Source organism: Furipterus horrens, unplaced genomic scaffold (assembly GCF_987537825.1).
Source record: "Furipterus horrens unplaced genomic scaffold, mFurHor1.1.pri manual_scaffold_4, whole genome shotgun sequence".
In the NCBI taxonomy this organism is placed as follows: Eukaryota; Metazoa; Chordata; class Mammalia; order Chiroptera; family Furipteridae; genus Furipterus; species Furipterus horrens.
In genome coordinates this window covers 165,574,189-165,590,029 of record NW_028327174.1, presented here as the reverse complement: position 1 = coordinate 165,590,029, position 15,841 = coordinate 165,574,189, and the positions used below count along the sequence as shown (strand labels likewise).

Genomic DNA, 15,841 nt, shown 5'->3' with positions numbered 1-15,841 from the left:
GTATGCCGCAAGGCAGCGGAGGTTTTTGGGGGTCAGAGTTTTCCTTCTCTGATTTTAGAGATGTCCTTCCTCTTTCCTCCTTTACAGTCTTGAGGGCAGCATTTACAGGCTAAAATAGAAAACTGGCAGTGTAACCTTCTAAGCAGATACTACCAATACCCTGCTTGGGTATACTCACCCAACAATAAACATCTCTTAAATGTCCTCCAAGTGCCATGCCTCGAATTAGTAAATGGCAGTGCAATGGCAGCCAAACATTTGGATCAGTTTCACTAAGTAAACCACCAACACAAGTAGGTTTTTAAAACAATAGAATAGTGTCTCATTTTATTAAAAATAATAACTATTTTTAAGCAACTTACCAGCAACACTGAATAAAAACCTGGCTGTGTTTCCCACTGTTTCAACTGCTCCTCAGCTGGCTTTAACACAGCAGTATCCTGACTGGTGGCCTGAGTTAAGACTTGAAGAACAACATTGCTGGCACTACTGAGATCCATGGAAACCAATTGGCTCAGTCCGAATAGCCCGGCTCTCCAGCTTCCACTGTCCAACACGAAGTGGCGTCGGTTGGTCCCGCGCCCCACGCTTGCAAGTCCATGCGCCGCCGCCCACTGATGCCGAAAGCGGCTTCTAGGAACGCGCCATGTTCTGAGTCACAGCTCTAAACGATGCGGACGCTAGAATATCGCGTCACAGACATCCACAGCAATAAAAAAGATCAAAATACTGATACACAAAACAACACAAATGAATCTCAAAAAGCGTTACGCTAAGTGAAAGAAGCAAAGCATAAAAGTCTACATGAAGTTCTAGAAAATGCAAAATTATAGAGACAGAAAGTAGATCACTGGTTGCCTTGGGCTATGGGGCTAGAGGAAAGGATGATACAACAAGACACAGGATAATTGTAGTTAAATAACTACATCATGACTTTTAAATGGATGTTTAGTTGATCCTAAAATATAACTAGTGTTAAATACATTGTTTTATTTTTTTAATTTTTAATTTTTAAATATACTGTTTTAGAAGATTGAACTTGCTAGTCAACCAACCACAGTGAGGAGAGATGAGTACTCCTTTATTATCGCTCTTTCAAACACTGATATGTGTTAAATATTTTAAAAATTTTACTAGATATATCGGATTGAATTTAGTATAAATTCAAAAGCAGTTCTTCACAACAAAGCAATAAATTGGTCGAACTTTCAAATATAGACATCTTTGCACCAAAACTGAATTGAAGGATAAAGTTTGGCTAGGAAATAAAGTACTTTAGCCATTTTTGCCTAACACAATTTTCTTCACATTTTCTCATTATAAACAAGCATTAGCTTGATTTTCCAGAATCATTGATAAAGCTAATTGAATTATTTTAAAATCTATTGCAACTCAGCTTGATTACTTTGTTATCTTTGAATTTCTGAGGAACAAATCAGTCTTAAACAGACTACCTCAAAAAAATTCAAATTTAAAGTCTAATCCTGATTTAAAATATCTTAAAATATTTTTTACTTTTCTTTCTGATTTTGTCCAAAGGCTTCAAAATGCTCTCCAGACACTGTCTCATTAATTCTTATTGGATCCCTGCACAGCAATTGTAGCAGAGGTTTTCCTATTACTATCACCCTTCCCATAAAATGGAGGCCCTGGGAGGGTCCATGAATTGCCCAAGGTTATAGACTGAAGTTAAATCCAAAATCCAAGTCCCCAGGCTCCCTTTCACATGGCATTTTCCTTCTGCAATAAATAACATTGCTGTTCTGAAAGCTGACTCTTCCATCATGTTTTATGCAGCAGAATTCAAATTAATATGAGTCGCTCAATGCTATGTTTATTTTAGACTGAGGCTCTGCATACTTAGAAAACACATGATATGCTGCACTCTCAATCATTTGTTTTGCCCTCTTAATGATCTTTGGAGATTGAGCTGTGATTGGTATGACTATGGAGATTGTACTTATCATTAAAGAGACTGAAATGGCAATATCAGCTCATTCACCATTCCATCACCCACCGCATATAGACATGGGCAGAGTGTAGATAAGTTGAATGGAGTGTTCCTCATAGTTTGACAAACTTAGCAATTCATCAGAAGAATCACAGATTAAATGGCGTAGATTTTTCTAAATCAGGTAAAGACAATTCTGAAAACAGTGCAGTTGGAGAAACAAATGAGGATTTTCTTCCTTGAGTTTAGTTCTCTCCCACTCATTTTAAAATCAGCTAGAAAGTTAACTTTTTATTTTAATAGTGGGTTTCCTACTGCTTCTTCCCAGCATGAAGTCATAATCCTCAATTTGTGGCATCATAATCATTTCCAGAGCAACTAATGGTATGATATCAGAGCTCAAGACTCAAGCTTCAAGAAGAAAAGAAACTATAGGGACAGATGATATCTGAAATATAGGAATTATGTTTTTAAGCAGATGTTCCTAAAAGAAAAGAAATGAATGGAAAAATTGCCCACATTAAGGAAAAAATCATAATTAGAATGTAGATAATTGTTATGCAATCATTCAGCTAATGATCTCTTTTCAAAAATGAAGAATAAAAACGGAAAAAAACAGGGAAAAAATGAAAGAACTATATCAATGAGAAGATTTGGTATGAACTAATCTTTTATTTTAAATACAGATGGCTATATATTTCCCAAATATAGCTAAGATTGCTTAGTGTGTTATGTACACTGAAGAGAAAATTGTCAGACATTGTTGAATCCATAGGGAAATTTGAATTGTACATTTTCACTGAGGTACTTTGAAGAACATATCACATAAGCCATATTCATGTATTAGTTATATAAGCAGTTTAACACTAATTATCAAAGTAAAGATTAAATTGCACATGTTCATCATCAGCCCATACCCTTGCCACATAAATTATGATTTATGTGCTTCAGATTCATTTGATCTGTTCTCGTGTTGGTGAACATACATATGTGGCATAGCACCAAGGAATGTTCTATGAAAACTAAAAATGCATTTTCTCATTTATTGCTATAGCGGTGAAAAGATAGAAAAGAAGAGGTGGTAGACAGCTTCTAAGTTGGCTGTCAATGAGCCTGGCTTCTTGGTATTCGCAGCTTTAAATAACCTCCTTTTGGATGTGGGCTGGACCTATTAAAGGGTAATGGCATATCAGTGCTGTAGTAAATTAGAAAACTATTATGGCCTCCACCTTGGACTCTTGCTCTCCCATTGCTCAATTTGGGGAAAGCTAGCTGCCGTGTCTTGCCAGGATGACTAACTATCAAAGTTTTCCTGGAAATTCTATGTAAGGAACACTTGGTCACCTTAGCAAGAAGATCATGTAAGATTAGAATCCCCTTCAGTCTGCCAACAGCCACGTGAATAAACTTTAAACAGAAAGAAGGGGCTGGGAAACCATTTTCTGTAAAGGTACAGATGGCAAATATTTTAGGCTTTTCAGATTATATAGTCTCTGCCACAGTGTTTTAACAGTACACAGGATTTGTTTTAATTAGGTATGGTAAGACACATAGCCATGGCAATGACTGTCATGAAGAAAAAGTTTGTATTATATTCACTGTCCCCTAGAAATAGAATGCCACACAAGGCAACATGGAAAGTACATATGAAAAACAAGTGGTCAGAGACAGAAAGAGGAACTATGGGTGAAGGCCTTTATTGTGGTTTCCTGGGAGGAAGTGGGAAGGCAAGGTAAAGTTTAAAATTGGACAGTTTGAGTAATTTTTGCAGGTTCTGGGCTATAGGGGATGTCCCCAGTTCTCCGGTACATGGCATTGTGGTGATTAGAGAAGGGAACAGTGGTTCAGAGTTGATATAAAACGTAGTGGGGGATATGGGCTCCGATTGGTTTGTTGGCATATTAAAGATGCTCTCTCCAAACTGTTTACTCTCGCTAGGAATTAGCTAATCTTTGGAAGGGCTCTCCTCAATTCAGCAAGGCCCCAGATGTCAGAGTGTTGAGAATCGAAGCAACCAGAAAACATAGTTAATGCACACAAGTACTCAGCTCTGCGGTTATAGAGCAAAAACAGCCATAGACAATAAATATATGAATTAATGAGCATAGCTGAGTTTTAGTAAAAGAGTTTGCTAACTCTTGTTTAAGGCCTGCCAACAGCCACTTGACTTGAGTAAGTTTGAAAGCAGGTCCTCCCCCAACTGAAGTATCAGAAGAGAGTGCAGGTTGGGTCACAGGTTGATTGCATCCTCATAGGAGAGCCTGAGCCAGAAAAACCCAAGCTAAGCTATACCCAGATTCCTGATTCCGAGAAACTATGAGATAATATTTGTTGTTCTATGACACGATATTTTAGTTCATTTGTTATGCAATAATAAATAACTAATATAGATATGTTGAATGGAGATATCACAGAGTTTTGGAAGGATCTTGGGTCTTTAATCACTTTTTTTTTTTAACTTTGTGCTCCATACTGGAACCTCTTCACAAAATCTTTATTGAGTCATATTATTTAGACTCTGCTCCAACATATCCTCTGGAAATTACTAAGGTCTTAGGAAGTCTATTTCATTTTGGATAATTCAAATCATTTCAAAAAAAAAGAAGCACTTCTCGAGATCACAGTAGGGGAGCAAAGCTTTTCCCTTTTAAAATCATATATAACTGTCCCACCTCTGTTTCTGTGGCTGGACTTTCTTATATATGACATCTGGAGAACATTTTTAACCACTCCCTCCTCTATACAATCAAATTATTTTAAATAATAATAATGTGGTAATCAGTAATCATTGCTTGTTAATTGTTCTTTGTTTTTTAACAATTTTAAAAGAAAAATAAATTTTAACTTTAGAGATATTGTTTGAACTCAGTAACATAAAATATGAAATGAAATTTTCATTTACCAAACAAAAATAATATACCTCTGTTAAGGTCTGAATATTTGTGTCCCTCTAAAATTCATAAGGTGAAATCCTATTCCCCAAACGTAATGATATTAAAAAGGGAGGCTTTTTGGAGATGCTCAGTCATGAAGGTGAAGCCCTCATGAATGGGATCAGTACTTCATAAAAGAGACTACGGGGAGCTGCCTGGCCTCTTCCACAAGGTGAGGACACAGCAGGAAGGCACTGGCTATGAACTAGAAAACCCTCACTAACGCTGAATCTATCAGTGCCTAGTGCTGTGATCCTGGACTTTGAACCTCCAGCACTGTGAGAAATAAATGTTGCTTTTTTCTTTTTGCCTGTTACCCAGTCTGAGGTATTTTCTTACAGGAGCCTGCATGGACTAAGGCAACCTCACAATTGGCAATTTGTTTCACAGTTTTGTATTTTAAACACAGACAAATCTCCAAGTGGTCACATAGAGTGGCAGAACTGCTCACTCACGTTCCATTTCTTCATCTTCATCACTTTAACACTGTTTACTTCAAATCTGCTCTTCAATCTAAAAAATATGGACATAATTCCACAATGGTTGAAGACAAGGACAGTGACTAAAACAAGCTTGAACAGTTCAGAACCATTTAGGAACTTACACTAGAAACCAACCCCTGTATCTGAGGCTGTGGGTAGGGGAGGCTGGAAGTTTTTCAAATTAGCTTCCACATAGAAGACAATATATTTGAAGTATAACTAATAAAAGTGTGCCAATCTGAAGCTGGCATATCTACTTCTTAAAAAGAGTAACTACAACAATTCTGAACTCAGACAAACAAAAGTTTTTTGGTGGAAAATTTTTTTCACTGACATTGTTCAGAATTGCCAACACATGGTGATAATAAATAGCAGACCAACTTTTACTTGGTTTTATCAATATTTCTGAGTCACCCAATTGCCTTGCTGCCTAACCTAGGAATACCCCTGAAGCTGTGGAAATCCACTTTGTAAAGCCAGGGAGAGCAGAGCTTCTCTGGTTTAACCTGGGCAGAGGGTTCTCCAGCCCCTGATCAGTGATTGATGGGGAAAGGCAAGTCAGGATGCACCTGAGGCATTTCCATAGAAAACAAAGTCAAACCTCCCTAGAACTTTCTCATTTGAACCAGAACTGTATGATAATGGTCACAAAAAAGGCAGTTTGAAATGTACATTACCAAAAAGTTGCCTTGTGGAAAACTTTCTAAATTATCAATAATGAAAAACACCTATCCACTATGCTAGAAGGAAGACTGAAGCATCTTTCTATTCTCTCCCTCTTTCTATTCTCCTTCCTGTATAAACAGAAATTTTATATTATAATATATTGTTAACAGGAAGAGTTTTTCAGAGTCTGCAGTCCAAAACATAAGCTAAAAATATCCTAGAGGTGTGCCAGGCAGTCAATTAACTAATAAAAACATTATGGGTTTTTTTTTTTTCCTGGACTTTAGGATGGTTCTAGTATTTGTCAATTTTTTTTTTAAATTTGTAATTTGTAAATACATATCTAATTTCATTCTATTTTCTTAAAGAAGGTCCTCACCTTATTTAAGCATTAGGCCTCACAAAATCTGGGCCAGTGCTGCTAAAAAGCATCAGTTGGGCTTTTCCAAGCGGCTGCCGAAGATGGTGGAGGCCATCTGCTGGGCCGCCTGGCAGCCATCGTGGCCAAGCAGGTGGGGCTGGGCCAGAAGGTGGTGGTTTTGCACTGGGAGGGCATCAACATTTCTGGCAATTTCTACAGAAACAAGGTGAAGTCTCTGGCCTTCCTCCGCAAGCGCATGAACACCAACCCATCGCGCGACCCCTACCACTTCCGAGCCCCCAGCCGCAGCTTCTGGAGGACCGTGCGAGGCATGCTGCCCCACAAGACCAAGGGAGGCCAGGCCGCCTTGGACCGTCTCGAGGTGTGTGATGGGATCCCGCCGCCCTATGACAAGAAAAAGCGAACGGTGGTTCCTGCGGCCCTCAAGATGGTGCGTCTGAAGCCCACACGCAAGTTTGCCTACCTAGGGCGCCTGGCCCACGAGGCTGGCTGAAAGTACCAGGCAGTCACCGCCACTCTGGAGGAGAGGAGGAAGGAGAAGGCCAAGATCCATTACTGGAAGAAAAAGCAGCTCATGAGGCTACGGAAACAGGCCGAAAAGAACGTGGAGAAGAAAATTGACAGATTCACAGAGGTTCTCAAGACTCATGGACTCCTGGTCTGAGCCCAATAAGATTGACTGTTAATTCCTCAAAAAAAAAAAAAAAAAAGCATCAGTTGGGTCAAACTCTGTTTCTACTTCTCCTTCTTCAACAAATAAGGAAATGGAGACATAAAGAGGCTTAATCTGTCCTCTTATCTACATAAATGTCCTTGAAATATATAATGACAACATTTGCATATCCCCAAAAGCTTCTTTTTTCTTTTACTAAACTTTCCCAGAGAGGCCTTTGCTATATCTTCAGACTTTGGTCCAATGTTAGTACTATAATAGGAGTTCATACTTTCCTCCTGAATAAATGGTTTCTCAACATTTTTTTAAGTTGTTTCTCGTATAATTTGTTCTCCAGATCTGTAATGTGTAAACTGTCCCATTTTCTTTTTTCTGGGTATATTACAGTTTGCTGATATCCCTCTTAAGTTGCAGCACCCAAAACTACACATCTGGCTTGAATTTTTATGTTTAATACTCAGTAATTAAAATATTCAACACTTTCCTTTCCTGAGATCGATTCCAATAACCAGCCATAACACAGCATTCTCTCTAAATCCAGCTCTAAAAAGTGGTCAGTTTTGATTAGAAACATTATGAGGCATGATAGAGATACTTACAACCATATCTTTCATTAAGAAAAGTTTTCTTTTAAAGTCAACAATGGTCTCAATTACAGTGTCAGAATTATCTGGCAAAGTCAATTTCAGAATAGCACTTAAGGCAGGCTGGAATGAAAAACTAAATGTTTCATCGCAAATCACAATGTTTGTCTACTGTATTTCATAAGTATATTAGTATTGCATATCACAGTGTTATATAACACAAGTTTCTAACTTTCAGCACCCTTGGGGGATGGCCTACTACTGAAGCCTTACATCACCCTCGCAGACAACAGCCTGCAAAAAGAAAGGATGGAAATAGGCGCTTGAATCCCTATCCTATGCAGGTACTCCTTCTGTATGAATGAGGTTTCCTGGGCAGAGGGTGTTTGGAAAATCAAAAAGCTTTTTAAGTTGCTCTAAAACTTCTGAACTCTTTCCCTTGCCACTGCCAGGAAAGATCTTGGACACTTGATCAGTCTGAAACTAGAAGGGCTTCTTTCTTTTCATTCATTCATGCCTTGCAATTTGGCTTTGTTCTGACCACTGAGCAATCTCCCAGGGTTTGTCTCTGAGTGACATAAAGAAATCAGGCAAAGGCATTGTCTAGATCACTATTCAAGAAGAAAAATAATTTCCCTTCTACCCTTCAAAGTTCTTCTGGCTGGAATAATGATCAAATGGACATGAGAAAGGTGAACAGGAGAAAATGACCAAACATTATATATGTACATATGGGGGTTTCCCAAGAATGTAGGACCCCCCCTAGGACAAATGGGGCAGCTAAGACGTCTATTCCATTTTGAAGTAAGGAGAAGCGGGGAGGATGGGGTGGTTTGGGACTTCAGAGGGTAGGAAGGTGATTCACATAGAAAAGGAAAAGCAAATGTTTGGTAAACAAATGTTTACTAGACCATCTGTAACCACAGGACACAGAGAGCACTGTGATCAAACAGGCCTTGCCTGGTTCTTCCTTGTCTGTCACACCTAGTCCCTATTAAACTATAATTATCTGTGATGATAGCTTCCTTCTGGAGTAGATCCTCTATCTAAACTACTTTTTGGCAGTTAGGGGGACAGTCAAAGTTTTTTCCTGGGTCTTTTGTTTCTTAAAAATAATTAGCTCAAAATGATCTATATCCAAAACTGGCATATTTGAGGGGGGGCGGGACTTTGTCCCTCCTCAGCATAAATCCAGTAAATGAGGTGTGGCCTGGGGGATGAAGATGGAAAACTACAAACAGATACTGGCATTTCTAAGCTCTTGGATTTCCCATTAGGAAGAGGTAGTGCTTTCAGTGTCGATCTAGAAATTCTTTAGGTGTTAGTTATGGGTCCCCCATCCACAATGTTGAGGATCCAAAGGTGGATACCAGCAGAACTGGGGTAAGCAAAGATTGCCTATGACACACTCCATACACTCTTCTTTTTGCTGACCCTTCCCTGAAAGGCAACAGGCCTCTGACTATGGGCCTGGGGTTCTGTACTTTTCATCTGGTTTTCTGGAAAACTTCTTCACACACAGCCTCTCATTTCCCCAGTCTCTTGGTGGGTTTTAAGTTCCCACCTCTTTTCCAAGACCTACCACCCACCAAGTGATTGATCTCCCACAGCTGTTTAATTCATCTGTGTCTGTCTGCCATAGATGTAATGTTGATGAGATTGAGGAAATGAACCTATTTCACATCTTTGAGTAGTTCAATTGAAGGAAAAAATGGCATTTCCCAGTGAGAAAGTACATGAGAGCAGTAGCTTTCTAACTTTTCTTCTTAACCTAGACCCATTGTCATATCTCCATTTTGTATAGTGACATATATATATATATACATATATATATATATATATAAACAAAGAATTTACAAATATTATAGAAAGGCATACTATAATGTTTTCTATTATACCTTTTCCCCAATGCTCCTCAGTTCTCACTAATTTGATCATATTACCCACCAGAGGGTCACACTCATTTTGTTGAAAAACACTTCCATTGAGGAAAGATCAGCAGCACCATCTATCCTGAGTCACAGCAGTGAATACACCCTAGCAGAATTCATAATGTAGCTGTGCCTGGAATGTAACACAGGAGACTTGAGGGTTTGAGGGAACGTGGAGTGCACATGCCTCCCACCTCACTGAAATAGCCTTGGTTTTCCTCCTGTATTCTCAGGAACAATGTGGTCATACAGCATGTACTATTTTGTACTTCTCTGGCCTGCTTTCTCAAATATGCATAACAAGAAAAACAAATAACACTAATTTAGTTTTGTTAAATATGTCTATTATAGAGATGCTCTGGTTCAGTGCTAATGGAGTTTTTGGTCCTTTTGAGTTCCTGATGTTGCACACTACAGTGATTTATGGAAGGCCAGAGTGTTTTGTTGCAACAAAGGTCTGTCATGTTAAACACCCACCAGCACTCTGCCTATTTTGTACCACAACCCACATTAATTTTCCTGTGACTCAACCCCTACAATCAATCCATCATTAGTCCTATTGACTCTTCCTCCAATATACATATATGTATATATATACAAATGGCACTATCTTCCCAGCCCCGATCATATTTCAAACCACCATTATCTTTTGCCTGGGATACTAATTGGTTTCTCTGCTTCCAGTCTTGCCTTTCTAGAACCCATTGTTCATGCTACAGTCAGATTGCTACTTTCAAATGTAATTTAGGCAAGGCCATGTCCCTATTTGAAAGAAAGAAATATAAAGAGTTGTGGCATACTTGTGCTGTGTTTATGCACATGTGTGTATGTGAAAACATTTCTTTCCATTTCAATGAGTATGTTTTCTTTAAGACAGGAACTCCACCTAAAACATGAAGCTTCTCCAGCTGCTAAGTCCTTCAATTGTGTATAGTTCTGTGTGGATGAGAAAATAACGGTGGTTTAAAAATAAAAACTGATAATGTGGTTGTCCAATCTCTCTCTCTCTCTCCCTCTCTCTCTCTCTCTCTCTCACACACACACACACACACACACACACACACACACGCACACACACACTAATCAGTGGCTTTTAACTCCTGCTTTTGCCAAGGCTTCCAGTGCTACCTGATCTGGCCCTGCCTCCTTGCAGTGTCCACATCACAGGTACTACTTTCCCTCTCCTCACTATGCTCCAGCTATGCTCAGCACCTTTTCATTCTCTAAACATGTTGAGCTTTTCCCAGCTCACAGTTTTCTTGCATGACCAGTATTTTTGAATTCTTCATGCCTCAGCTCCAATGGCACCTTAAGCCTTCTGTAATGCAGCACACCCATGCCCTTGGAAATTTTTTTTATCATGTTTATTACAATTTGGGCCGACCTTGTGTACTTGTTTATTCCTTTACTTGCTTACTGTCTGTCTCTCTCTGTTAGCATGTAAAATCTTATAAGGTATATTTTCCATTGAATTGCAGTACTTAGAACAGTGCTTGTTATATAGTAGGCCCTAAATAAATACATAAAAATTAAGATTTGCATCCTGGCTGACGTGGCTATCAGTTAGAGTGCTGTCCAATAAACCAAAAGGCTGCAGGTTCAGTTGCTGGTTAGGGCACTACCTGGTTTCAAGTTCGATCTCCTATGTGAGGCGAGCAATCATGTTCCTTTCGCACAGTAATCTCCCTCTCTCTCTCCCTCTCTCGCTCTCTTCCTCCCCTCTAAAATCAAGAAACATATTTTAAATATTAAAAAATGATCATTAAGACTTTCCTTAATAATGTATATTCAAATGAAGGGAAATGGCATTGAAGCAATATTTTATGTATTCATAAAATAACAGAAGTCTATAGTGTTCTGTACTTTTCAATACCAAAAGTTTTTTCAGAACTTAAGAATATTCAACTAATTTGTCAGTTATTCACAAATGTTGATTCCTCAGGTTACCATGCAAATTGACATGAATTAGAGAAAATATGCATTATATGGTCCCTATCTGGTAAAAATTATTGCTGATTTAAGATTCCCAGTCTGCCCACACAGATGTTCATAGATAATTACTTTTTCAGAGCAGATAGTAACAGAAAAAAGTACTCTATTTGACCTGTCAATATTCTTTAAACCTTCTCTTCTTTTTTTTAGTAACCAATATCCATATCAGTTAGATACATAAGATTGTCAGCCAAGTGTCTAGCTGGATCTTTGTCTCCTTTTTTGAGAAAAGGGTATTTGTTGAGGACTTTTCAAGGATACTTTATAGCAGCACCAGGTTACCAGACTCCAACCACAGCCAGGATCCAAAATTCTTATGCTAATTTTAGAGCCATGAAACTCTTGAAAATTCTGTATATATTTAAGTAAAACTAGTCCATTGTCTGGGTATCTGTAACTGTTCAAAAGCTTTCTTTTCAGCTCAAGATAGCTTCCCATCAGAAACTTGGTTAGGAACGTAAGTGCAGCACATACTTCCACGTAACTTACAATATGTTGAAGGCTCAGTCAGCTTACTTTTCTGAATCAGTTAATTATTTCCTTATAGCTACGTTCCTGAATATATTGAAATACTTGACCTACCCAAGTCAATTAGGCAAAACATTGTCTCTTGACAAACGCATTCAGTTATACCTTCTTATCACATCATTCCTTATTAGGACAAGGAGATTTTTGCCAGATTTTAGAAGGCCTTTCCTTTCCAAGATCGACACAATCTGCAGCTGACTCCAAATGCGCACTTGCTAAGTGCCAGTCACTCCACTCGTCAATGTTGATTTATCATTTATTTAATTCTCCCTCAAACATTTTGTATTATTGTCCCCATGTTGCTGATGAGCCCCAGAGAAGTGGTAGGTTTCCCAGGGTCATGTGGCTGAGACTCCAGCCCAGCGAGGAGGCTCTGATTCATTGTGACCCTCTAGAACCACATAGAAACAGATGCATTTGTTTCTTCATTGTTTCCACCTTGTGCACTTTCTCGCGGCCTTCACATGCGCAGAAAAGGCAGGAAACACCTGCTCTGAACTTCAGGGTCTCTCTTCTTCCTTTCTTACTCTTTCTTGGGGACTAGGAAAAAATAGGAATGGCAACCCTGAAAAAAAAAAGCAGTAGGGCAGAAAAAATAAAAAATGCCGCTTTGCCACGATACCACTTTCTTTACTTCACTCTTGTAAGACCATGTTGTCTCCCAGGAAGCAGAATTATGTTTAAATGAAAAGCCCTCACTCCTCTTTTCAATCTCACAGCTCAAGACAACTCCAAGGTCAATTTCCTTCCAGGCTTAACTTAATAACTACTTGGAACAAGGTGATAGAGAGAGGAACAATCTGTTTTCTTTCACACATATAAACAAGCACAAAGGTTCATGACTGATGCAACATTTTGTGTTTGGGTGCTGCTCTTAGCATAAAGGTGATAGAAATGAATACAAATTTATGTGAGGACATAAATAGAGATGGCATTTTAAGGTGTGATGAGCAAAAAACTTCAGCTTTTGACTAAAGTCATGCTTTAATAAAATGTTGACTAATAATTCCTTACTAAAATAAGTAAAAATGCATTTCAAAAGACAAGAAACCAAGCTTTGTCTGGCTTAAGCCATCCAGTTACACAAGTATATTCTTCCCACAAAGAAGTGTTTATCACAGGCTTGCACACAGTTTGGAAACATATTAAGAATTCCATTTTTTTTCCTTTTTCTATTATCTTATTTTTTACATACTTTTTTGTCATAAACTTTTAAAGTCTATAATTTGTGACTTGTTCTCTAAAACACAGTCATTTCCACATATATTTAATTTGTTATAGTTTCAAAGTCTCCAGCAATATAAAAACACAACACTATACGGAATATTGCCTAAGAAATCAAATGGTTATGGAAAACCACATTACTCTGAATTTAGGTGTATAGTCATTACACACATATATACAAATATGCATTCATGCACATGTGTGTCTGTGTATAAATATATATATATATATATATATATATATATTTCTTTTCTTAATGTCATATTATCTGCTTCACTTTCTTATAGATGGCAATAAATCCAAGTTGGATTAAGAACTTTTCCATATCAACCCCTGAGGACAGCTGATTATAGGTCTGACCTTTTGAGATTCTGTATATTTCCTACCTAATCAGTGCTGGAATGAGCTTCTGCTAAGTGGGATCTATAGGATTCCTATGGGAAAAGTGAAGCCATTTAAAAAATAATGAGTCTTCCTTCTATCCCCTCTCGCTTTCCTTTTCAAGCTCTATTAGGCCACTATAACAATCTCTATCGAGGCTACACAAAAGCATAGCACAGGCATATATTATTTGCACTATGCAAAGAAAGAGTGGACTAATAAAGTTTTTGGGAAGTGCAGAATGTAAATGACACTTTACAATGGGATAAAAATTCTTTAGCTGCCCTGTTACTGATGACAAAAAAAAAAAAAAAAAAAAAAAAAAAAAAAACCCGAAAGAAAGAAAAAAGTATTTGGTTGCAAAAAAGTCCTGTGGGGCTTTTAAGCTCCAGTATCTCAGGTTTTGACAGTGTAATTGGTTCCCTGTTGCCTGGGCCATCAAACCCAATTGGAACCATCTCCATTTTGTCTTGTTACAGTAACACACTCGACAGTTTAGATATAATCTCACAAGTACTTTAGTTCTGTCACCAGTTCATTTCTCAAAATTCACAACATGAGTCTGTGTGTGTGTTACATGCCCCTAATTCCATCCCCAAATACCCATCATTTTCTTCCCCAACATTCTGTGAAACTGAACAGCATAATAGATGTAATTAGACCTTCAATAATAGGACCGAATGGAGCAAGCAATGAGACTCCTCCTAGGGAAGCAATCAGTGCATTAGGTCCCCAGGACTGAAACCATTTTTAACAAGGTTTGGGGCTTAGGGAATATCAGTCTAGGCTTCTATTGCTTCCGCGAGAGGAAGCTCTACCTTGAATGCAAATCTTCATTTACCATCTCTACAAAAGGGAGGAAAAGATTAGCTACTTTATTGCACACAAAATGAAGCAAACTGGAGCTGTTAATATTTTTTTATCAGCAGTAAATCAACTTGTTCACAAGTGCTCTGAAATATAAATGTATATTTCATCAGTATTTCAAAAAACATTTCCTTGTGTTCTCATCACCAACTATTGGAAGAAGATAATACCAAATTACAGACTGAGCATAACCTATTTGGTGTTATTATTCTATTCTATGATGCACTGAAGCAAACTCTTGTGAAGAAAAATGTGCCTCCTATTTATAGCATATAATATACCTTTGCAAAGCCTCAAGTGACAGGCTAATCTAAAGAATAAAGCTCTTCATAACTGGTGATAAATCTTAAAGTTTATCATATAAAATATGTTTGGTAAAATGTACATTGGACAGTAGAATTAATGTCAATTACGAAATTTAAAATTGTTTCAACTAATGGATTAAGTTAGATTTGGATATGTTTTTTGTGTGTGGTAATCACATGTTATGCAATTGAAACGGTGGTTGCACAACTCTGAATATACTAAAAAACAATTGAATCATATTGCATAATTTAAATGAGTAAATTATATGATGTATGAATTACATCTCAATAAAACCATTACCAGAAAAGTTACTTGAACTATTAGAAGGGGCCTGGAAAGTCAGAATTTAATATTATTATCCTTGATCCAGTTCTTTTAAATCCATATTTCTTTTCTTCAATTAGACCCATCCAATAAAAAGGAGTATATGGTAAAATTGTCTTCTTTTTTCAAAGGTTGAGTAGTAGTCCAATGCATAAATGTACCATAGCTGTTTTATTCACTCATCTACTGATGGGCACTTGAACTGCTTCCAAATCTTGGCAATGATTATAGGGGTGCATATATTCTTTCTAATTAGTGTTTTGGGTTTCTTTAGATAAATTCAAAGAAGTGAAATTGCTGGGTCTTAAGACAGTTCCATTTTTAATTTTTTGAGGTAATTCTATACTGCTTTTCACAAAAATTTTACTGTTTTGCAACAGCACAGATGGACCTGGAGAACATTATGTTAAGTGAAATAAGCCAGTCAGAGAAAGACAATCATCACATGAGTTCACTCGTAAGTGGAATCTAATGAACAAACTGAACTAACAAGCAAAGGAGAGACTGGCTTATAGAGAGCAGGCTGATAGCTCTGGGGCAGGGGTAAGTTGGGAGGTAGAAAGATTGAGCAAAACAGAAAAAAGAGAAATGGCTCATGGACGCGGGCTACAGTGTGG

General features: G+C 37.8%; 1 pseudogene; it reads left to right on the top strand.

Moving 5' to 3' along the window:
• Nucleotides 1-6,615: 6,615 nt before the first annotated feature.
• On the top strand, nucleotides 6,616-7,111 carry LOC150013220 (large ribosomal subunit protein uL13 pseudogene; annotated as a pseudogene).
• Nucleotides 7,112-15,841: the final 8,730 nt, after the last annotated feature.